At 35.8% G+C, this 20686-nt stretch overlaps 11 non-coding genes across 11 annotated transcripts; all 11 read right to left on the reverse strand.

Moving 5' to 3' along the window:
• Positions 1–1780: 1780 nt before the first annotated feature.
• Positions 1781–1853, reverse strand: TRNAD-AUC (transfer RNA aspartic acid (anticodon AUC)). The gene has a single exon. It is a non-coding gene; the product is annotated as a tRNA-Asp (tRNA).
• A 3863-nt stretch (positions 1854–5716) lies between these two features.
• TRNAV-AAC (transfer RNA valine (anticodon AAC)) lies at positions 5717–5789 on the reverse strand. Its single transcript has one exon. It is a non-coding gene; the product is annotated as a tRNA-Val (tRNA).
• Positions 5790–6949: 1160 nt separating this feature from the next.
• Positions 6950–7022, reverse strand: TRNAV-AAC (transfer RNA valine (anticodon AAC)). The gene has a single exon. It is a non-coding gene; the product is annotated as a tRNA-Val (tRNA).
• Positions 7023–7430: 408 nt separating this feature from the next.
• TRNAV-CAC (transfer RNA valine (anticodon CAC)) lies at positions 7431–7503 on the reverse strand. Its single transcript has one exon. It is a non-coding gene; the product is annotated as a tRNA-Val (tRNA).
• Positions 7504–8396: 893 nt separating this feature from the next.
• On the reverse strand, positions 8397–8469 carry TRNAV-AAC (transfer RNA valine (anticodon AAC)). The gene has a single exon. It is a non-coding gene; the product is annotated as a tRNA-Val (tRNA).
• A 2450-nt stretch (positions 8470–10919) lies between these two features.
• Positions 10920–10992, reverse strand: TRNAV-AAC (transfer RNA valine (anticodon AAC)). Its single transcript has one exon. It is a non-coding gene; the product is annotated as a tRNA-Val (tRNA).
• Positions 10993–13456: 2464 nt separating this feature from the next.
• On the reverse strand, positions 13457–13529 carry TRNAV-AAC (transfer RNA valine (anticodon AAC)). The gene has a single exon. It is a non-coding gene; the product is annotated as a tRNA-Val (tRNA).
• Positions 13530–14685: 1156 nt separating this feature from the next.
• On the reverse strand, positions 14686–14758 carry TRNAV-AAC (transfer RNA valine (anticodon AAC)). Its single transcript has one exon. It is a non-coding gene; the product is annotated as a tRNA-Val (tRNA).
• Positions 14759–15166: 408 nt separating this feature from the next.
• On the reverse strand, positions 15167–15239 carry TRNAV-CAC (transfer RNA valine (anticodon CAC)). The gene has a single exon. It is a non-coding gene; the product is annotated as a tRNA-Val (tRNA).
• An 893-nt stretch (positions 15240–16132) lies between these two features.
• TRNAV-AAC (transfer RNA valine (anticodon AAC)) lies at positions 16133–16205 on the reverse strand. The gene has a single exon. It is a non-coding gene; the product is annotated as a tRNA-Val (tRNA).
• A 2450-nt stretch (positions 16206–18655) lies between these two features.
• On the reverse strand, positions 18656–18728 carry TRNAV-AAC (transfer RNA valine (anticodon AAC)). The gene has a single exon. It is a non-coding gene; the product is annotated as a tRNA-Val (tRNA).
• Between the last annotated feature and the right edge of the window lie 1958 nt (positions 18729–20686).

A 20686-nucleotide genomic window follows, 5' to 3' on the forward strand; every position in this document is an offset into this window, starting at 1 on the left:
TGAGGGTGTTTTCTAGGTGTTTTTATGTGTTTGTGATTGCCTGCCATTGTTTCCTATGCAGTTCGAGTTCGGTTCGTTAAACGTTCGACGAACCGAACTCGAACGGGAGCTCCGTTCGGCGAACCGACCTCGAGCCGAACCGCGACCGGTTCGCTCATCTCTAGTTTTGACCGCCAGGGTAAAAAAAAAAAATAATTCGTAGTACTGTTGGTGATGGAAGACAAAACACCCCGTTATTCGTGAACAAAGCCAAGAACTTTTTATATTGCTGGTTGATAGAGTATTACTTCAACACCAAGAACAGATAGGTTTCACTGGGGATTGAATCAGGACCTTCTGCATGTAAAGCACACATGATAACCACTACACTATGAAACATGACAAAAAAATTATAGAGTATTGGCTATCGGAGCAAAATTGTGACTGACAGGGCTTTTTTATTGCTGAAGGAAAGTATTTTTGGTAATGAAACATTTACAATTTTTATTACATATTTTACCAGTTTTATTCCTACAAAGGGATATTGCTTAAATTGAAGTTTACATTGAATGTGTTACTTTTTTCTACATAGTTTAGTCGTTTGCTTTTGTATTTATGGGAACTATATATTTTAAAACAAACAGGTTTTTTTATAATATGGGATTATGTTTTCTGCTAAAATGTTCAATAAAAAAGAAACCCAAAATCGTAGTTCTCCTTGTGATGGAAGCCAAAACATCCTGTTATTCGGCAACAAAGCCAAGTACTTAATATATTGCAGGTTGATAGGGTATTATTTCAACACCAAGAAGAGACTGGTTTCACTGGGGATTGAACCCAGGACCTTCTGTGTGTTAAGCAGACGTGATGACCACTACACTATGAAACCTGTGAAATCCTGCAAAGCAATGGCAATTGGAGACGAGTTTTGACCGCCAGGGAAAAAAAAATAAATTCTTAGTTCTGTTGGTGATGGAAGCCAAAACATCCCATCATTCTGCAACAAAGCCAAGAACTTCATATATTGTAGTTTGATAGGGTATTATTTCAACACCAAGAACAGACTGGTTTTACTGGGGATTAAACCCAGGACCTTCTACGTGTTAAGCAGACATGATGACCACTACACTATGAATCCTGATGAAATGTTACTGTGTATTGGCTAGCAGAGCAGAATTGTGACTGACAGGGCCTTTTTATTGCTGAAGGAAAGTATTTTTGGTAATGAAACATTTCCAATTTTTATTACATATTTTACGAGTTTTATTCCTACAAAGGGATATTGCTTAAATTGAAGTTTACATTGAATGTGTTACTTTTTTCTACATAGTTTAGTCGTTTGCTTTTGTATTTATGGGAACTATATATTTTAAAACAAACAGGTTTTTTTTATAATATGGGATTATGTTTTCTGCTAAAATGTTCAATAAAAAAGAAACCCAAAATCGTAGTTCTCCTTGTGATAGAAGCCAAAATGTATTGTCATTTGGCAACGAAACCAAGAATTTCATACTTTACAGGTTGATAGGAAATTACTTCAACACCGAAAACAAATTGGTTTCACTGGGTATTGAACCCAGAACGTACTGCATATGAAGCAGACTTGATGACCACCACACATTAAAACCTGTGATTCCTGCAAAGTAATGGCAATTAGAGTCGAAATTTGACTGCCAAAAAAAAAAAAAAATTCGTAGTTCTGTTGGTTATGGAAGCTAAAACATCCCGTCATTCGGCAACAAAGCCAAGAACTTCATGTATTGCAGTTGGATAGGGTATTATTTCAACACCAAGAACAGACTGGTTTTACTGGGGATTAAACCCAGGACCTTCTGCGTGATAAGCAGACGTGATGACCACTACACTATGAAACCTGTGAAATCCTGCAAAGCAATGGCAATTGGAGACGAGTTTTGACCGCCAGGGAAAAAAAAAAAAAATTCTTAGTTCTGTTAGTGATGGAAGCCAAAACATCCCATCATTCTGCAACAAATCCAAGAACTTCATATATTGTAGTTTGATAGGGTATTATTTCAACACCAAGAACCTACTGGTTTTACTGGGGATTAAACCCAAGACCTTTCCGTGTTAAGCAGACATGATGACCACTACACTCTGAATCCTGATGAAAAGTTACTGTGTATTGGCTAGCAGAGCAGAATTGTGACTGACAGGGCCTTTTTATTGCTGAAGGAAAGTATTTTTGGTAATGAAACATTTCCAATTTTTATTACATATTTTACGAGTTTTATTCCTACAAAGGGATATTGCTTAAATTGAAGTTTACATTGAATGTGTTACTTTTTTCTACATAGTTTAGTCGTTTGCTTTTGTATTTATGGGAACTATATATTTTAAAACAAACAGGTTTTTTTATAATATGGGATTATGTTTTCTGCTAAAATGTTCAATAAAAAAGAAACCCAAAATCGTAGTTCTCCTTGTGATAGAAGCCAAAATGTATTGTCATTTGGCAACGAAACAAAGAATTGCATACTTTACAGGTTGATAGGAAATTACTTCAACACCGAAAACAGATTTGTTTCACTGGGTATTGAACCCAGAACATTCTGCATATGAAGCAGACTTGATGACCACCACACTTTAGAACCTGTGATTCCTGCAAAGTAATGGCAATTAGAGACGAAATTTGACTGCCAGGAAAAAAAAAAAATTCGTAGTTCCTTTGGTTTTGGAAGCTAAAACATCCCATCATTCGGCAACAAAGCCAAGAACTTCATGTATTGCAGTTGGATAGGGTATTATTTCAACACCAAGAAGAGACTGGTTTCACTGTATTTATGGGAACTATAAATTTTGAAACAAACAGGATTGTTATAATATGGGATTATGTTTTCTGCTAAAATGTTTAATAAAAAAGAAACCCAAAATCGTAGTTCTCCTTGTGATAGAAGCCAAAATGTATTGTCATTTGGCAACGAAACCAAGAATTTCATACTTTACAGGTTGATAGGAAATTACTTCAACACCGAAAACAGATTGGTTTCACTGGGTATTGAACCCAGAACGTTCTGCATATGAAGCAGACTTGATGACCACAACACTTTAAAACCTGTGATTCCTGCAAAGTAATGGCAATTAGAGACGAAATTTGACTGCCAGGAAAAAAAAAAAATTCGTAGTTCCTTTGGTTTTGGAAGCTAAAACATCCCATCATTCGGCAACAAAGCCAAGAACTTCATGTATTGCAGTTGGATAGGGTATTATTTCAACACCAAGAAGAGACTGGTTTCACTGTGGACTGAACCCAGGACCTTCTGCGTGTTAAGCAGACGTGACGACCACTACACTATGAAACCTGTGAAATCCTGCAAAGCAATGGCAATTGGAGACGAGTTTTGACCGCCAGGGAAAAAAAAAAATTCAAAGTTCTGTTGGTGATGGAAGACAAAACATCCTGTTATTCGGCAACAAAGCCAAGAAATTCATATATTGTAGTTGGATAGGGTATTATTTCAACACCAAGAACAGACTAGTTTTACTGGGGATTAAACCCAGGACCTTCTACGTGTTAAGCAGCCATGATAACCACTACACTATGAATCCTGATGAAAAGTTACCGTGCTTTTGTATTTATGGGAACTATATATTTTTAAACAAACAGGATTTTTATAATATGGGATTATGTTTTCTGCTAAAATGGACAATAAAAAAGAAACCCAAAATAGTAGTTCTCTTTGTGATGGAAGCCAAAATGTATTGTCATTTGGCAACGAAACCAAGAATTTTATATATTACAGGTTGATAGCAAATTACTTCAACAGCGAAAGCAGATTGTTTTCACTGGGGATTGAACCCAGGACCTTCTGCGTGTGAAGCAGACGTGATGACCACTACACTATGAAACCTGTGAAATCCTACAAAGCAATGGCAATTGAAAACGAGTTTTGACAGCCAGGGGAAAAAAATATTAGTTCTGTTGGTGATGGAAGCCAAAACATCCCATCATTCGGCAACAAAGCCAAGAACTTCATGTATTGCAGTTGGATAGGGTATTATTTCAACACCAAGAACAGACTGGTTTTACTGGGGATTAAACTCAGGACTTTCTGCGTGTTAAGCAGACGTGATGAGCACTACACTATTAATCCTAATGAAAAGTTACTGTGTATTGGCTAGCAGAGCAGAATTGTGACTGACGGGGCCTTTTTATTGCTGAAGGAAAGTATTTTTGGTAATGAAACATTTACAATTTTTATTACATATTATACCAGTTTTTTTCCTACAAAGGGATATTGCTTAAATTGAAGTTTACATTGAATGTGTTACTTTTTTCTACACAGTTTAGTCGTTTGCTTTTGTATTTATGGGAACTATATATTTTAAAACAAACAGGATTTTTATAATATGGGATTATGTTTTCTGCTAAAATGGTCAATAAAAAAAAAAGCCAAAATCGTAGTTCTTTGTGATGGAAGCCAAAATGTATTGTCATTTGGCAATGAAAGCAAGGATTTTAGATATTACAGGTTGATAGCAAATTACTTCAACAGCGAAAACGGCTTGTCTTTACTGGGGATTGAACCCAGGACATTCTGCGTGTGAAGCAGACGTGATGACTACTACACTTTGAAACCTGCAATTGCAATGGCAATTGAAAACGAGTTTTGACAGCCAGGGGAAAAAAATTATTAGTTCTGTTGGTGATGGAAGCCAAAATGTATTGTCATTTGGCAACGAAACCAAGAATTTTATATATTACAGGTTGATAGCAAATTACTTCAACAGCGAAAACAGATTGGTTTCACTGGGGATTGAACCCAGGACCTTTTGCGTGTGAAGCAGACGTGATGACCACTACACTATGAAACCTGTGAAATCCTGCAACGCAATGGCAATTGAAAACGAGTTTTGACAGCCAGGGGAAAAAAAATATTAGTTCTGTTGGTGATGGAAGCCAAAACATCCCATCATTCGGCAACAAAGCCAAGAACTTCATATATTGTAGTTTGATAGGGTATCATTTCAACACCAAGAACAGACTGGTTTTACTGGGGATTAAACTCAGGACTTTCTGCGTGTTAAGCAGACGTGATGACTACTACACTATGAAACCTTCTGGAAAGTTACTATGTATTGGCAAGCAGAGCAGAATTGTAACTAACGGGGCCTTTTTATTGCTGAAGAAAAGTGTTTTTGGTAATGAAACATTTACAATTTTTATTACATATTATACCAGTTTTTTTCTTACAAAGGGATATTGCTTAAATTGAAGATTACATTGAATGTGTTACTTTTTTCTACACAGTTTAATCGTTTGCTTTTGTATTTATGGGAACTATAAATTTTGAAACAAACAGGATTGTTATAATATGGGATTATGTTTTCTGCTAAAATGTTCAATAAAAAAGAAACGCAAAATCGTAGTTCTCCTTGTGATAGAATCCAAAATGTATTGTCATTTGGCAACGAAACCAAGAATTTCATACTTTACAGGTTGATAGGAAATTACTTCAACACCGAAAACTGATTGGTTTCACTGGGTATTGAACCCAGAACGTTCTGCATATGAAGCAGACTTGATGACCACCACACTTTAAAACCTGTGATTCCTGCAAAGTAATGGCAATTAGAGACGAAATTTGACTGCCAGAAAAAAAAAAAATTCGTAGTTGTGTTGGTTATGGAAGCTAAAAGATCCCGTCATTCGGCAACAAAGCCAAGAACTTCATGTATTGCAGTTGGATAGAGTATTATTTCAACACCAAGAAGAGACTGGTTTCACTGGGGATTGAACCCAGGACCTTCTGCGTGTTAAGCAGACGTGATGACCACTACACTATGAAACCTGTGAAATCCTGCAAAGCAATGGCAATTGGAGACGAGTTTTGACCGCCAGGGAAAAAAAAAAAAATTCTTAGTTCTGTTGGTGATGGAAGCCAAAACATCCCATCATTCTGCAACAAAGCCAAGAACTTCACATATTGTAGTTTGATAGGGTATTATTTCAACACCAAGAACAGACTGGTTTTACTGGGGATTAAACCCAGGACCTTCTACGTGTTAAGCAGACATGATGACCACTACACTATGAATCCTGATGAAAAGTTACTGTGTATTGGCTAGCAGATCAGAATTGTGACTGACAGGGCCTTTTTATTGCTGAAGGAAAGTATTTTTGGTAATGAAACATTTCCAATTTTTATTACATATTTTACGAGTTTTATTCCTACAAAGGGATATTGCTTAAATTGAAGTTTACATTGAATGTGTTACTTTTTTCTACATAGTTTAGTCGTTTGCTTTTGTATTTATGGGAACTATATATTTTGAAACAAACAGGTTTTTTTATAATATGGGATTTTGTTTTCTGCTAAAATGTTCAATAAAAAAGAAACCCAAAATCGTAGTTCTCCTTGTGATAGAAGCCAAAATGTATTGTCATTTGGCAACGAAACCAAGAATTTCATACTTTACAGGTTGATAGGAAATTACTTCAACACCAAAAACAGATTGGTTTAACTGGGTATTGAATCCAGAACGTTCTGCATATGAAGCAGACTTGATGACCACCACACTTTAAAACCTGTGAAATCCTGCAAAGTAATGGCAATTAGAGACGAGTTTTGACTGCCAGGAAAAAAAAAAATTCGTAGTTCTGTTGGTTATGGAAGCTAAAACATCCCGTCATTCGGCAACAAAGCCAAGAACTTCATGTATTGCAGTTGGATAGGGTATTATTTCAACATCAAGAAGAGACTGGTTTCACTGGGGATTGAACCTAGGACCTTCTGCGTGTTAAGCAGATGTGATAACCACTACACTATGAAACCTGTGAAATCCTGCAAAGCAATGGCAATTGGAGACGAGTTTTGACCGCCAGGGAAAAAAAAAAAAATTCAAAGTTCTGTTGGTGATGGAAGACAAAACATCCTGTTATTCAGCAACAAAGCCAAGAAATTCATATATTGCAGTTGGATAGGGTATTATTTCAACACCAAGAAGAGATTGGTTTCACTGGGGATTGAACCCAGGACCTTCTGCGTGTTAAGCAGACGTGATGACCACTACACTATGAAACCTGATGAAAAGTTACTGTGTATTGGCTAGCAGAGCAGAATTGTGACTGACGGGGCCTTTTTATTTCTGAAGGAAAGTATTTTTGGTAATGAAACATTTACAATTTTTATTACATATTTTACCAGTTTTATTCCAACAAAGGGATATTGCTTAAATTGAAGTTTACATTGAATGTGTTACTTTTTTCTACACAGTTTAGTCGTTTGCTTTTGTATTTATGGGAACTATATATTTTTAAACAAACAGGATTTTTATAATATGGGATTATGTTTTCTGCTAAAATGAAAATGAAACCCAAAATAGTAGTTCTCTTTGTGATGGAAGCCAAAATGTATTGTCATTTGGCAACGAAACCAAGAATTTTATATATTACAGGTTGATAGCAAATTACTTCAACAGCGAAAACAGCTTGGTTTCACTGGGGATTGAACCCAGGACCTTCTGCGTGTGAAGCAGACGTGATGACCACTACACTATGAAACCTGTGATATCCTGCAAAGCAATGGCAATTGAAAACGAATTTTGACAGCCAGGGGAAAAAAATTATTAGTTCTGTTGGTGATGGAAGCCAAAACATTCCATCTGTCGGCAACAAAGCCAAGAACTTCATATATTGTAGTTTGATAGGGTATTATTTCAACACCAACAACAGATTGCTTTTACTGGGGATTGAACCAGTGTTAAGCAGACGTGATGACTACTACACTATGAAACCTTCTGGAAAGTTACTGTGTATTGGCAAGCAGAGCAGAATTGTAACTGATGGGGCCTTTTTATTGCTGAAGAAAAGTGTTTTTGGTAATGAAACATTTACAATTTTTATTACATATTTTACCAGTTTTATTCCTACAAAGGGATATTGCTTAAATTGAAGATTACATTGAATGTGTTACTTTTTTCAACACAGTTTAATCGTTTGCTTTTGTATTTATGGGAACTATAAATTTTGAAACAAACAGGATTGTTATATTTTGGGATTATGTTTTCTGCTAAAATGTTCAATAAAAAAGAAACCCAAAATCGTAGTTCTCCTTGTGATAGAAGCCAAAATGTATTGTCATTTGGCAACGAAACCAAGAATTTCATACTTTACAGGTTGATAGGAAATTACTTCAACACCGAAAACAAATTGGTTTCACTGGGTATTGAACCCAGAACGTTCTGCATATGAAGCAGACTTGATGACCACCACACTTTAAAACCTGTGATTCCTGCAAAGTAATGGCAATTAGAGACGAAATTTGACTGCCAGGAAAAAAAAAAAAATCGTAGTTCTGTTGGTTATGGAAGCTAAAACATCCCGTCATTCGGCAACAAAGCCAAGAACTTCATGTATTGTAGTTGGATAGGGTATTATTTCAACACCAAGAAGAGACTGGTTTCACTGGGGATTGAACCCAGGACCTTCTGCGTGTTAAGCAGACGTGATGACCACTACACTATGAAACCTGTAAAATCCTGCAAAGCAATGGCAATTGGAGACGAGTTTTGACCGCCAGGGAAAAAAAAAAAAATCTTAGTTCTGTTGGTGATGGAAGCCAAAACATCCCATCATTCTGCAACAAAGCCAAGAACTTCATATATTGTAGTTTGATAGGGTATTATTTCAACACCAAGAACAGATTGCTTTTACTGGGGATTGAACCAGTGTTAAGCAGACGTGATGACTACTACACTATGAAACCTTCTGGAAAGTTACTGTGTATTGGCAAGCAGAGCAGAATTGTAACTGATGGGGCCTTTTTATTGCTGAAGAAAAGTGTTTTTGGTAATGAAACATTTACAATTTTTATTACATATTTTACCAGTTTTATTCCTACAAAGGGATATTGCTTAAATTGAAGGTTACATTGAATGTGTTACTTTTTTCTACAAAGTTTAATCGTTTGCTTTTGTATTTATGGGAACTATAAATTTTGAAACAAACAGGATTGTTATAATATGGGATTATGTTTTCTGCTAAAATGTTCAATAAAAAAGAAACCCAAAATCGTAGTTCTCCTTGTGATAGAAGCCAAAATGTATTGTCATTTGGCAACGAAACCAAGAATTTCATACTTTACAGGTTGATAGGAAATTACTTCAACACCGAAAACAGATTGGTTTCACTGGGTATTGAACCCAGAACGTTTTGCATATGAAGCAGACTTGATGACCACCACACTTTAAAACCTGTGATTCCTGCAAAGTAATGGCAATTAGAGACGAAATTTGACTGCCAGGAAAAAAAAAAAAATTCGTAGTTCTGTTGGTTATGGAAGCTAAAACATCCCGTCATTCGGCAACAAAGCCGAGAACTTCATGTATTGCAGTTGGATAGGGTATTATTTTAACACCAAGAACAGACTGGTTTTACTGGGGATTAAACCCAGGACCTTCTGCGTGTGAAGCAGACGTGATGACCACTACACTATGAAACCTGTGAAATCCTGCAAAGCAATGGCAATTGAAAACGAGTTTTGACCGCCAGGGGAAAAAAATTATTAGTTCTGTTGGTGATGGAAGCCAAAACATCCCATCATTCGGCAACAAAGCCAAGAACTTCATATATTGTAGTTTGATAGGGTATTATTTCAACACCGAGAACAGATTGATTTTACTGGGGATTGAACCAGTGTTAAGCAGACGTGATGACTACTACACTATGAAACCTTCTGGAAAGTTACTATGTATTGGCAAGCAGAGCAGAATTGTAACTGACGGGGCCTTTTTATTGCTGAAGAAAAGTGTTTTTGGTAATGAAACATTTACAATTTTTATTACATATTATACCAGTTTTATTCCTACAAAGGGATATTGCTTAAATTGAAGATTACATTGAATGTGTTACTTTTTTCTACACAGTTTAATCGTTTGCTTTTGTATTTATGGGAACTATAAATTTTGAAACAAACAGGATTGTTATAATATGGGATTATGTTTTCTGCTAAAATGTTCAATAAAAAAGATTGAACCCAGGACCTTCTGCGTGTGAAGCAGACGTGATGACCACTACACTATGAAACCTGTGAAATCCTGCAAAGCAATGGCAATTGAAAACGAGTATTGACAGCCAGGGGAAAAAAATTATTAGTTCTGTTGGTGATGGAAGCCAAAACATCCCATCATTCGGCAACAAAGCCAAGAACTTCATATATTGTAGTTTGATAGGGTATTATTTCAACACCAAGAACAGATTGCTTTTACTGGGGATTGAACCAGTGTTAAGCAGACGTGATGACTACTACACTATGAAACCTTCTAAAAAGTTACTGTGTATTGGCAAGCAGAGCAGAATTGTAACTGATGGGGCTTTTTTATTGCTGAAGAAAAGTGTTTTTGGTAATGAAACATTTACAATTTTTATTACATATTTTACCAGTTTTATTCCTACAAAGGGATATTGCTTAAATTGAAGATTACATTGAATGTGTTACTTTTTTCTACACAGTTTAATCGTTTGCTTTTGTATTTATGGGAACTATAAATTTTGAAACAAACAGGATTGTTATAATATGGGATTATGTTTTCTGCTAAAATGTTCAATAAAAAAGAAACCCAAAATCGTAGTTCTCCTTGTGATAGAAGCCAAAATGTATTGTCATTTGGCAACGAAACCAAGAATTTCATACTTTACAGGTTGATAGGAAATTACTTCAACACCGAAAACAAATTGGTTTCACTGGGTATTGAACCCAGAACGTTCTGCATATGAAGCAGACTTGATGACCACCACACTTTAAAACCTGTGATTCATGCAAAGTAATGGCAATTAGAGACGAAATTTGACTGCCAGGAAAAAAAAAAAATTCGTAGTTCTGTTGGTTATGGAAGCTAAAACATCCCGTCATTCGGCAACAAAGCCAAGAACTTCATGTATTGCAGTTGGATAGGGTATTATTTCAACACCAAGAAGAGACTGGTTTCACTGGGGATTGAACCCAGGACCTTCTGCGTGTTAAGCAGACGTGATGACCACTACACTATGAAACCTGTAAAATCCTGCAAAGCAATGGCAATTGGAGACGAGTTTTGACCGCCAGGGAAAAAAAAAAATTCTTACTTCTGTTGGTGATGGAAGCCAAAACATCCCATCATTCTGCAACAAAGCCAAGAACTTCATATATTGTAGTTTGATAGGGTATTATTTCAACACCAAGAACAGACTGGTTTTACTGGGGATTAAACCCAGGACCTTCTACGTGTTAAGCAGACATGATGACCACTACACTATGAATACTGATGAAAAGTTACTGTGTATTGGCTAGCAGAGCAGAATTGTGACTGACAGGGCCTTTTTATTGCTGAAGGAAAGTATTTTTGGTAATGAAACATTTCCAATTTTTATTACATATTTTACGAGTTTTATTCCATTCAAAGGGATATTGCTTAAATTGAAGTTTACATTGAATGTGTTACTTTTTTCTACATAGTTTAGTCGTTTGCTTTTGTATTTATGTGAACTATATATTTTAAAACAAACAGGTTTTTTTATAATATGGGATTATGTTTTCTGCTAAAATGTTCAATAAAAAAGAAACCCAAAATCGTAGTTCTCCTTGTGATAGAAGCCAAAATGTATTGTCATTTGGCAACGAAACCAAGAAATTCATACTTTACAGGTTGATAGGAAATTACTTCAACACCGAAAACAGATTGGTTTCACTGGGTATTGAACCCAGAACGTTTTGCATATGAAGCAGACTTGATGACCACCACACTTTAAAACCTGTGATTCCTGCAAAGTAATGGCAATTAGAGACGAAATTTGACTGCCAGGAAAAAAAAAAAAATTCGTAGTTCTGTTGGTTATGGAAGCTAAAACATCCCGTCATTCGGCAACAAAGCCGAGAACTTCATGTATTGCAGTTGGATAGGGTATTATTTTAACACCAAGAACAGACTGGTTTTACTGGGGATTAAACCCAGGACCTTCTGCGTGTGAAGCAGACGTGATGACCACTACACTATGAAACCTGTGAAATCCTGCAAAGCAATGGCAATTGAAAACGAGTTTTGACCGCCAGGGGAAAAAAATTATTAGTTCTGTTGGTGATGGAAGCCAAAACATCCCATCATTCGGCAACAAAGCCAAGAACTTCATATATTGTAGTTTGATAGGGTATTATTTCAACACCGAGAACAGATTGATTTTACTGGGGATTGAACCAGTGTTAAGCAGACGTGATGACTACTACACTATGAAACCTTCTGGAAAGTTACTATGTATTGGCAAGCAGAGCAGAATTGTAACTGACGGGGCCTTTTTATTGCTGAAGAAAGGTGTTTTTGGTAATGAAACATTTACAATTTTTATTACATATTATACCAGTTTTATTCCTACAAAGGGATATTGCTTAAATTGAAGATTACATTGAATGTGTTACTTTTTTCTACACAGTTTAATCGTTTGCTTTTGTATTTATGGGAACTATAAATTTTGAAACAAACAGGATTGTTATAATATGGGATTATGTTTTCTGCTAAAATGTTCAATAAAAAAGATTGAACCCAGGACCTTCTGCGTGTGAAGCAGACGTGATGACCACTACACTATGAAACCTGTGAAATCCTACAAAGCAATGGCAATTGAAAACGAGTATTGACAGCCAGGGGAAAAAAATTATTAGTTCTGTTGGTGATGGAAGCCAAAACATCCCATCATTCGGCAACAAAGCCAAGAACTTCATATATTGTAGTTTGATAGGGTATTATTTCAACACCAAGAACAGATTGCTTTTACTGGGGATTGAACCAGTGTTAAGCAGACGTGATGACTACTACACTATGAAACCTTCTAAAAAGTTACTGTGTATTGGCAAGCAGAGCAGAATTGTAACTGATGGGGCTTTTTTATTGCTGAAGAAAAGTGTTTTTGGTAATGAAACATTTACAATTTTTATTACATATTTTACCAGTTTTATTCCTACAAAGGGATATTGCTTAAATTGAAGATTACATTGAATGTGTTACTTTTTTCTACACAGTTTAATCGTTTGCTTTTGTATTTATGGGAACTATAAATTTTGAAACAAACAGGATTGTTATAATATGGGATTATGTTTTCTGCTAAAATGTTCAATAAAAAAGAAACCCAAAATCGTAGTTCTCCTTGTGATAGAAGCCAAAATGTATTGTCATTTGGCAACGAAACCAAGAATTTCATACTTTACAGGTTGATAGGAAATTACTTCAACACCGAAAACAAATTGGTTTCACTGGGTATTGAACCCAGAACGCTCTGCATATGAAGCAGACTTGATGACCACCACACTTTAAAACCTGTGATTCATGCAAAGTAATGGCAATTAGAGACGAAATTTGACTGCCAGGAAAAAAAAAATAATTCGTAGTTCTGTTGGTTATGGAAGCTAAAACATCCCGTCATTCGGCAACAAAGCCAAGAACTTCATGTATTGCAGTTGGATAGGGTATTATTTCAACACCAAGAAGAGACTGGTTTCACTGGGGATTGAACCCAGGACCTTCTGCGTGTTAAGCAGACGTGATGACCACTACACTATGAAACCTGTAAAATCCTGCAAAGCAATGGCAATTGGAGACGAGTTTTGACCGCCAGGGAAAAAAAAAAATTCTTACTTCTGTTGGTGATGGAAGCCAAAACATCCCATCATTCTGCAACAAAGCCAAGAACTTCATATATTGTAGTTTGATAGGGTATTATTTCAACACCAAGAACAGACTGGTTTTACTGGGGATTAAACCCAGGACCTTCTACGTGTTAAGCAGACATGATGACCACTACACTATGAATACTGATGAAAAGTTACTGTGTATTGGCTAGCAGAGCAGAATTGTGACTGACAGGGCCTTTTTATTGCTGAAGGAAAGTATTTTTGGTAATGAAACATTTCCAATTTTTATTACATATTTTACGAGTTTTATTCCATTCAAAGGGATATTGCTTAAATTGAAGTTTACATTGAATGTGTTACTTTTTTCTACATAGTTTAGTCGTTTGCTTTTGTATTTATGGGAACTATATATTTTGAAACAAACAGGTTTTTTTATAATATGGGATTTTGTTTTCTGCTAAAATGTTCAATAAAAAAGAAACCCAAAATCGTAGTTCTCCTTGTGATAGAAGCCAAAATGTATTGTCATTTGGCAACGAAACCAAGAATTTCATACTTTACAGGTTGATAGGAAATTACTTCAACACCAAAAACAGATTGGTTTAACTGGGTATTGAATCCAGAACGTTCTGCATATGAAGCAGACTTGATGACCACCACACTTTAAAACCTGTGAAATCCTGCAAAGTAATGGCAATTAGAGACGAGTTTTGACTGCCAGGAAAAAAAAAAATTCGTAGTTCTGTTGGTTATGGAAGCTAAAACATCCCGTCATTCGGCAACAAAGCCAAGAACTTCATGTATTGCAGTTGGATAGGGTATTATTTCAACATCAAGAAGAGACTGGTTTCACTGGGGATTGAACCTAGGACCTTCTGCGTGTTAAGCAGATGTGATAACCACTACACTATGAAACCTGTGAAATCCTGCAAAGCAATGGCAATTGGAGACGAGTTTTGACCGCCAGGGAAAAAAAAAATTCAAAGTTCTGTTGGTGATGGAAGACAAAACATCCTGTTATTCAGCAACAAAGCCAAGAAATTCATATATTGCAGTTGGATAGGGTATTATTTCAACACCAAGAAGAGATTGGTTTCACTGGGGATTGAACCCAGGACCTTCTGCGTGTTAAGCAGACGTGATGACCACTACACTATGAAACCTGATGAAAAGTTACTGTGTATTGGCTAGCAGAGCAGAATTGTGACTGACGGGGCCTTTTTATTTCTGAAGGAAAGTATTTTTGGTAATGAAACATTTACAATTTTTATTACATATTTTACCAGTTTTATTCCAACAAAGGGATATTGCTTAAATTGAAGTTTACATTGAATGTGTTACTTTTTTCTACACAGTTTAGTCGTTTGCTTTTGTATTTATGGGAACTATATATTTTTAAACAAACAGGATTTTTATAATATGGGATTATGTTTTCTGCTAAAATGAAAATGAAACCCAAAATAGTAGTTCTCTTTGTGATGGAAGCCAAAATGTATTGTCATTTGGCAACGAAACCAAGAATTTTATATATTACAGGTTGATAGCAAATTACTTCAACAGCGAAAACAGCTTGGTTTCACTGGGGATTGAACCCAGGACCTTCTGCGTGTGAAGCAGACGTGATGACCACTACACTATGAAACCTGTGATATCCTGCAAAGCAATGGCAATTGAAAACGAATTTTGACAGCCAGGGGAAAAAAATTATTAGTTCTGTTGGTGATGGAAGCCAAAACATTCCATCTGTCGGCAACAAAGCCAAGAACTTCATATATTGTAGTTTGATAGGGTATTATTTCAACACCAACAACAGATTGCTTTTACTGGGGATTGAACCAGTGTTAAGCAGACGTGATGACTACTACACTATGAAACCTTCTGGAAAGTTACTGTGTATTGGCAAGCAGAGCAGAATTGTAACTGATGGGGCCTTTTTATTGCTGAAGAAAAGTGTTTTTGGTAATGAAACATTTACAATTTTTATTACATATTTTACCAGTTTTATTCCTACAAAGGGATATTGCTTAAATTGAAGATTACATTGAATGTGTTACTTTTTTCAACACAGTTTAATCGTTTGCTTTTGTATTTATGGGAACTATAAATTTTGAAACAAACAGGATTGTTATATTTTGGGATTATGTTTTCTGCTAAAATGTTCAATAAAAAAGAAACCCAAAATCGTAGTTCTCCTTGTGATAGAAGCCAAAATGTATTGTCATTTGGCAACGAAACCAAGAATTTCATACTTTACAGGTTGATAGGAAATTACTTCAACACCGAAAACAAATTGGTTTCACTGGGTATTGAACCCAGAACGTTCTGCATATGAAGCAGACTTGATGACCACCACACTTTAAAACCTGTGATTCCTGCAAAGTAATGGCAATTAGAGACGAAATTTGACTGCCAGGAAAAAAAAAAAAATCGTAGTTCTGTTGGTTATGGAAGCTAAAACATCCCGTCATTCGGCAACAAAGCCAAGAACTTCATGTATTGTAGTTGGATAGGGTATTATTTCAACACCAAGAAGAGACTGGTTTCACTGGGGATTGAACCCAGGACCTTCTGCGTGTTAAGCAGACGTGATGACCACTACACTATGAAACCTGTAAAATCCTGCAAAGCAATGGCAATTGGAGACGAGTTTTGACCGCCAGGGAAAAAAAAAAAAATCTTAGTTCTGTTGGTGATGGAAGCCAAAACATCCCATCATTCTGCAACAAAGCCAAGAACTTCATATATTGTAGTTTGATAGGGTATTATTTCAACACCAAGAACAGATTGCTTTTACTGGGGATTGAACCAGTGTTAAGCAGACGTGATGACTACTACACTATGAAACCTTCTGGAAAGTTACTGTGTATTGGCAAGCAGAGCAGAATTGTAACTGATGGGGCCTTTTTATTGCTGAAGAAAAGTGTTTTTGGTAATGAAACATTTACAATTTTTATTACATATTTTACCAGTTTTATTCCTACAAAGGGATATTGCTTAAATTGAAGGTTACATTGAATGTGTTACTTTTTTCTACAAAGTTTAATCGTTTGCTTTTGTATTTATGGGAACTATAAATTTTGAAACAAACAGGATTGTTATAATATGGGATTATGTTTTCTGCTAAAATGTTCAATAAAAAAGAAACCCAAAATCGTAGTTCTCCTTGTGATAGAAGCCAAAATGTATTGTCATTTGGCAACGAAACCAAGAATTTCATACTTTACAGGTTGATAGGAAATTACTTCAACACCGAAAACAGATTGGTTTCACTGGGTATTGAACCCAGAACGTTTTGCATATGAAGCAGACTTGATGACCACCACACTTTAAAACCTGTGATTCCTGCAAAGTAATGGCAATTAGAGACGAAATTTGACTGCCAGGAAAAAAAAAAAAATTCGTAGTTCTGTTGGTTATGGAAGCTAAAATATCCCGTCATTCGGCAACAAAGCCGAGAACTTCATGTATTGCAGTTGGATAGGGTATTATTTTAACACCAAGAACAGACTGGTTTTACTGGGGATTAAACCCAGGACCTTCTGCGTGTGAAGCAGACGTGATGACCACTACACTATGAAACCTGTGAAATCCTGCAAAGCAATGGCAATTGAAAACGAGTTTTGACCGCCAGGGGAAAAAAATTATTAGTTCTGTTGGTGATGGAAGCCAAAACATCCCATCATTCGGCAACAAAGCCAAGAACTTCATATATTGTAGTTTGATAGGGTATTATTTCAACACCGAGAACAGATTGATTTTACTGGGGATTGAACCAGTGTTAAGCAGACGTGATGACTACTACACTATGAAACCTTCTGGAAAGTTACTATGTATTGGCAAGCAGAGCAGAATTGTAACTGACGGGGCCTTTTTATTGCTGAAGAAAAGTGTTTTTGGTAATGAAACATTTACAATTTTTATTACATATTATACCAGTTTTATTCCTACAAAGGGATATTGCTTAAATTGAAGATTACATTGAATGTGTTACTTTTTTCTACACAGTTTAATCGTTTGCTTTTGTATTTATGGGAACTATAAATTTTGAAACAAACAGGATTGTTATAATATGGGATTATGTTTTCTGCTAAAATGTTCAATAAAAAAGATTGAACCCAGGACCTTCTGCGTGTGAAGCAGACGTGATGACCACTACACTATGAAACCTGTGAAATCCTGCAAAGCAATGGCAATTGAAAACGAGTATTGACAGCCAGGGGAAAAAAATTATTAGTTCTGTTGGTGATGGAAGCCAAAACATCCCATCATTCGGCAACAAAGCCAAGAACTTCATATATTGTAGTTTGATAGGGTATTATTTCAACACCAAGAACAGATTGCTTTTACTGGGGATTGAACCAGTGTTAAGCAGACGTGATGACTACTACACTATGAAACCTTCTAAAAAGTTACTGTGTATTGGCAAGCAGAGCAGAATTGTAACTGATGGGGCTTTTTTATTGCTGAAGAAAAGTGTTTTTGGTAATGAAACATTTACAATTTTTATTACATATTTTACCAGTTTTATTCCTACAAAGGGATATTGCTTAAATTGAAGATTACATTGAATGTGTTACTTTTTTCTACACAGTTTAATCGTTTGCTTTTGTATTTATGGGAACTATAAATTTTGAAACAAACAGGATTGTTATAATATGGGATTATGTTTTCTGCTAAAATGTTCAATAAAAAAGAAACCCAAAATCGTAGTTCTCCTTGTGATAGAAGCCAAAATGTATTGTCATTTGGCAACGAAACCAAGAATTTCATACTTTACAGGTTGATAGGAAATTACTTCAACACCGAAAACAAATTGGTTTCACTGGGTATTGAACCCAGAACGTTCTGCATATGAAGCAGACTTGATGACCACCACACTTTAAAACCTGTGATTCATGCAAAGTAATGGCAATTAGAGACGAAATTTGACTGCCAGGAAAAAAAAAAAATTCGTAGTTCTGTTGGTTATGGAAGCTAAAACATCCCGTCATTCGGCAACAAAGCCAAGAACTTCATGTATTGCAGTTGGATAGGGTATTATTTCAACACCAAGAAGAGACTGGTTTCACTGGGGATTGAACCCAGGACCTTCTGCGTGTTAAGCAGACGTGATGACCACTACACTATGAAACCTGTAAAATCCTGCAAAGCAATGGCAATTGGAGACGAGTTTTGACCGCCAGGGAAAAAAAAAAATTCTTACTTCTGTTGGTGATGGAAGCCAAAACATCCCATCATTCTGCAACAAAGCCAAGAACTTCATATATTGTAGTTTGATAGGGTATTATTTCAACACCAAGAACAGACTGGTTTTACTGGGGATTAAACCCAGGACCTTCTACGTGTTAAGCAGACATGATGACCACTACACTATGAATACTGATGAAAAGTTACTGTGTATTGGCTAGCAGAGCAGAATTGTGACTGACAGGGCCTTTTTATTGCTGAAGGAAAGTATTTTTGGTAATGAAACATTTCCAATTTTTATTACATATTTTACGAGTTTTATTCCATTCAAAGGGATATTGCTTAAATTGAAGTTTACATTGAATGTGTTACTTTTTTCTACATAGTTTAGTCGTTTGCTTTTGTATTTATGTGAACTATATATTTTAAAACAAACAGGTTTTTTTATAATATGGGATTATGTTTTCTGCTAAAATGTTCAATAAAAAAGAAACCCAAAATCGTAGTTCTCCTTGTGATAGAAGCCAAAATGTATTGTCATTTGGCAACGAAACCAAGAAATTCATACTTTACAGGTTGATAGGAAATTACTTCAACACCGAAAACAGATTGGTTTCACTGGGTATTGAACCCAGAACGTTTTGCATATGAAGCAGACTTGATGACCACCACACTTTAAAACCTGTGATTCCTGCAAAGTAATGGCAATTAGAGACGAAATTTGACTGCCAGGAAAAAAAAAAAAATTCGTAGTTCTGTTGGTTATGGAAGCTAAAACATCCCGTCATTCGGCAACAAAGCCGAGAACTTCATGTATTGCAGTTGGATAGGGTATTATTTTAACACCAAGAACAGACTGGTTTTACTGGGGATTAAACCCAGGACCTTCTGCGTGTGAAGCAGACGTGATGACCACTACACTATGAAACCTGTGAAATCCTGCAAAGCAATGGCAATTGAAAACGAGTTTTGACCGCCAGGGGAAAAAAATTATTAGTTCTGTTGGTGATGGAAGCCAAAACATCCCATCATTCGGCAACAAAGCCAAGAACTTCATATATTGTAGTTTGATAGGGTATTATTTCAACACCGAGAACAGATTGATTTTACTGGGGATTGAACCAGTGTTAAGCAGACGTGATGACTACTACACTATGAAACCTTCTGGAAAGTTACTATGTATTGGCAAGCAGAGCAGAATTGTAACTGACGGGGCCTTTTTATTGCTGAAGAAAGGTGTTTTTGGTAATGAAACATTTACAATTTTTATTACATATTATACCAGTTTTATTCCTACAAAGGGATATTGCTTAAATTGAAGATTACATTGAATGTGTTACTTTTTTCTACACAGTTTAATCGTTTGCTTTTGTATTTATGGGAACTATAAATTTTGAAACAAACAGGATTGTTATAATATGGGATTATGTTTTCTGCTAAAATGTTCAATAAAAAAGATTGAACCCAGGACCTTCTGCGTGTGAAGCAGACGTGATGACCACTACACTATGAAACCTGTGAAATCCTACAAAGCAATGGCAATTGAAAACGAGTATTGACAGCCAGGGGAAAAAAATTATTAGTTCTGTTGGTGATGGAAGCCAAAACATCCCATCATTCGGCAACAAAGCCAAGAACTTCATATATTGTAGTTTGATAGGGTATTATTTCAACACCAAGAACAGATTGCTTTTACTGGGGATTGAACCAGTGTTAAGCAGACGTGATGACTACTACACTATGAAACCTTCTAAAAAGTTACTGTGTATTGGCAAGCAGAGCAGAATTGTAACTGATGGGGCTTTTTTATTGCTGAAGAAAAGTGTTTTTGGTAATGAAACATTTACAATTTTTATTACATATTTTACCAGTTTTATTCCTACAAAGGGATATTGCTTAAATTG

Source organism: Anomaloglossus baeobatrachus, unplaced genomic scaffold (genome assembly GCF_048569485.1).
Source record: "Anomaloglossus baeobatrachus isolate aAnoBae1 unplaced genomic scaffold, aAnoBae1.hap1 Scaffold_336, whole genome shotgun sequence".
In the NCBI taxonomy this organism is placed as follows: domain Eukaryota; kingdom Metazoa; phylum Chordata; class Amphibia; order Anura; family Aromobatidae; genus Anomaloglossus; species Anomaloglossus baeobatrachus.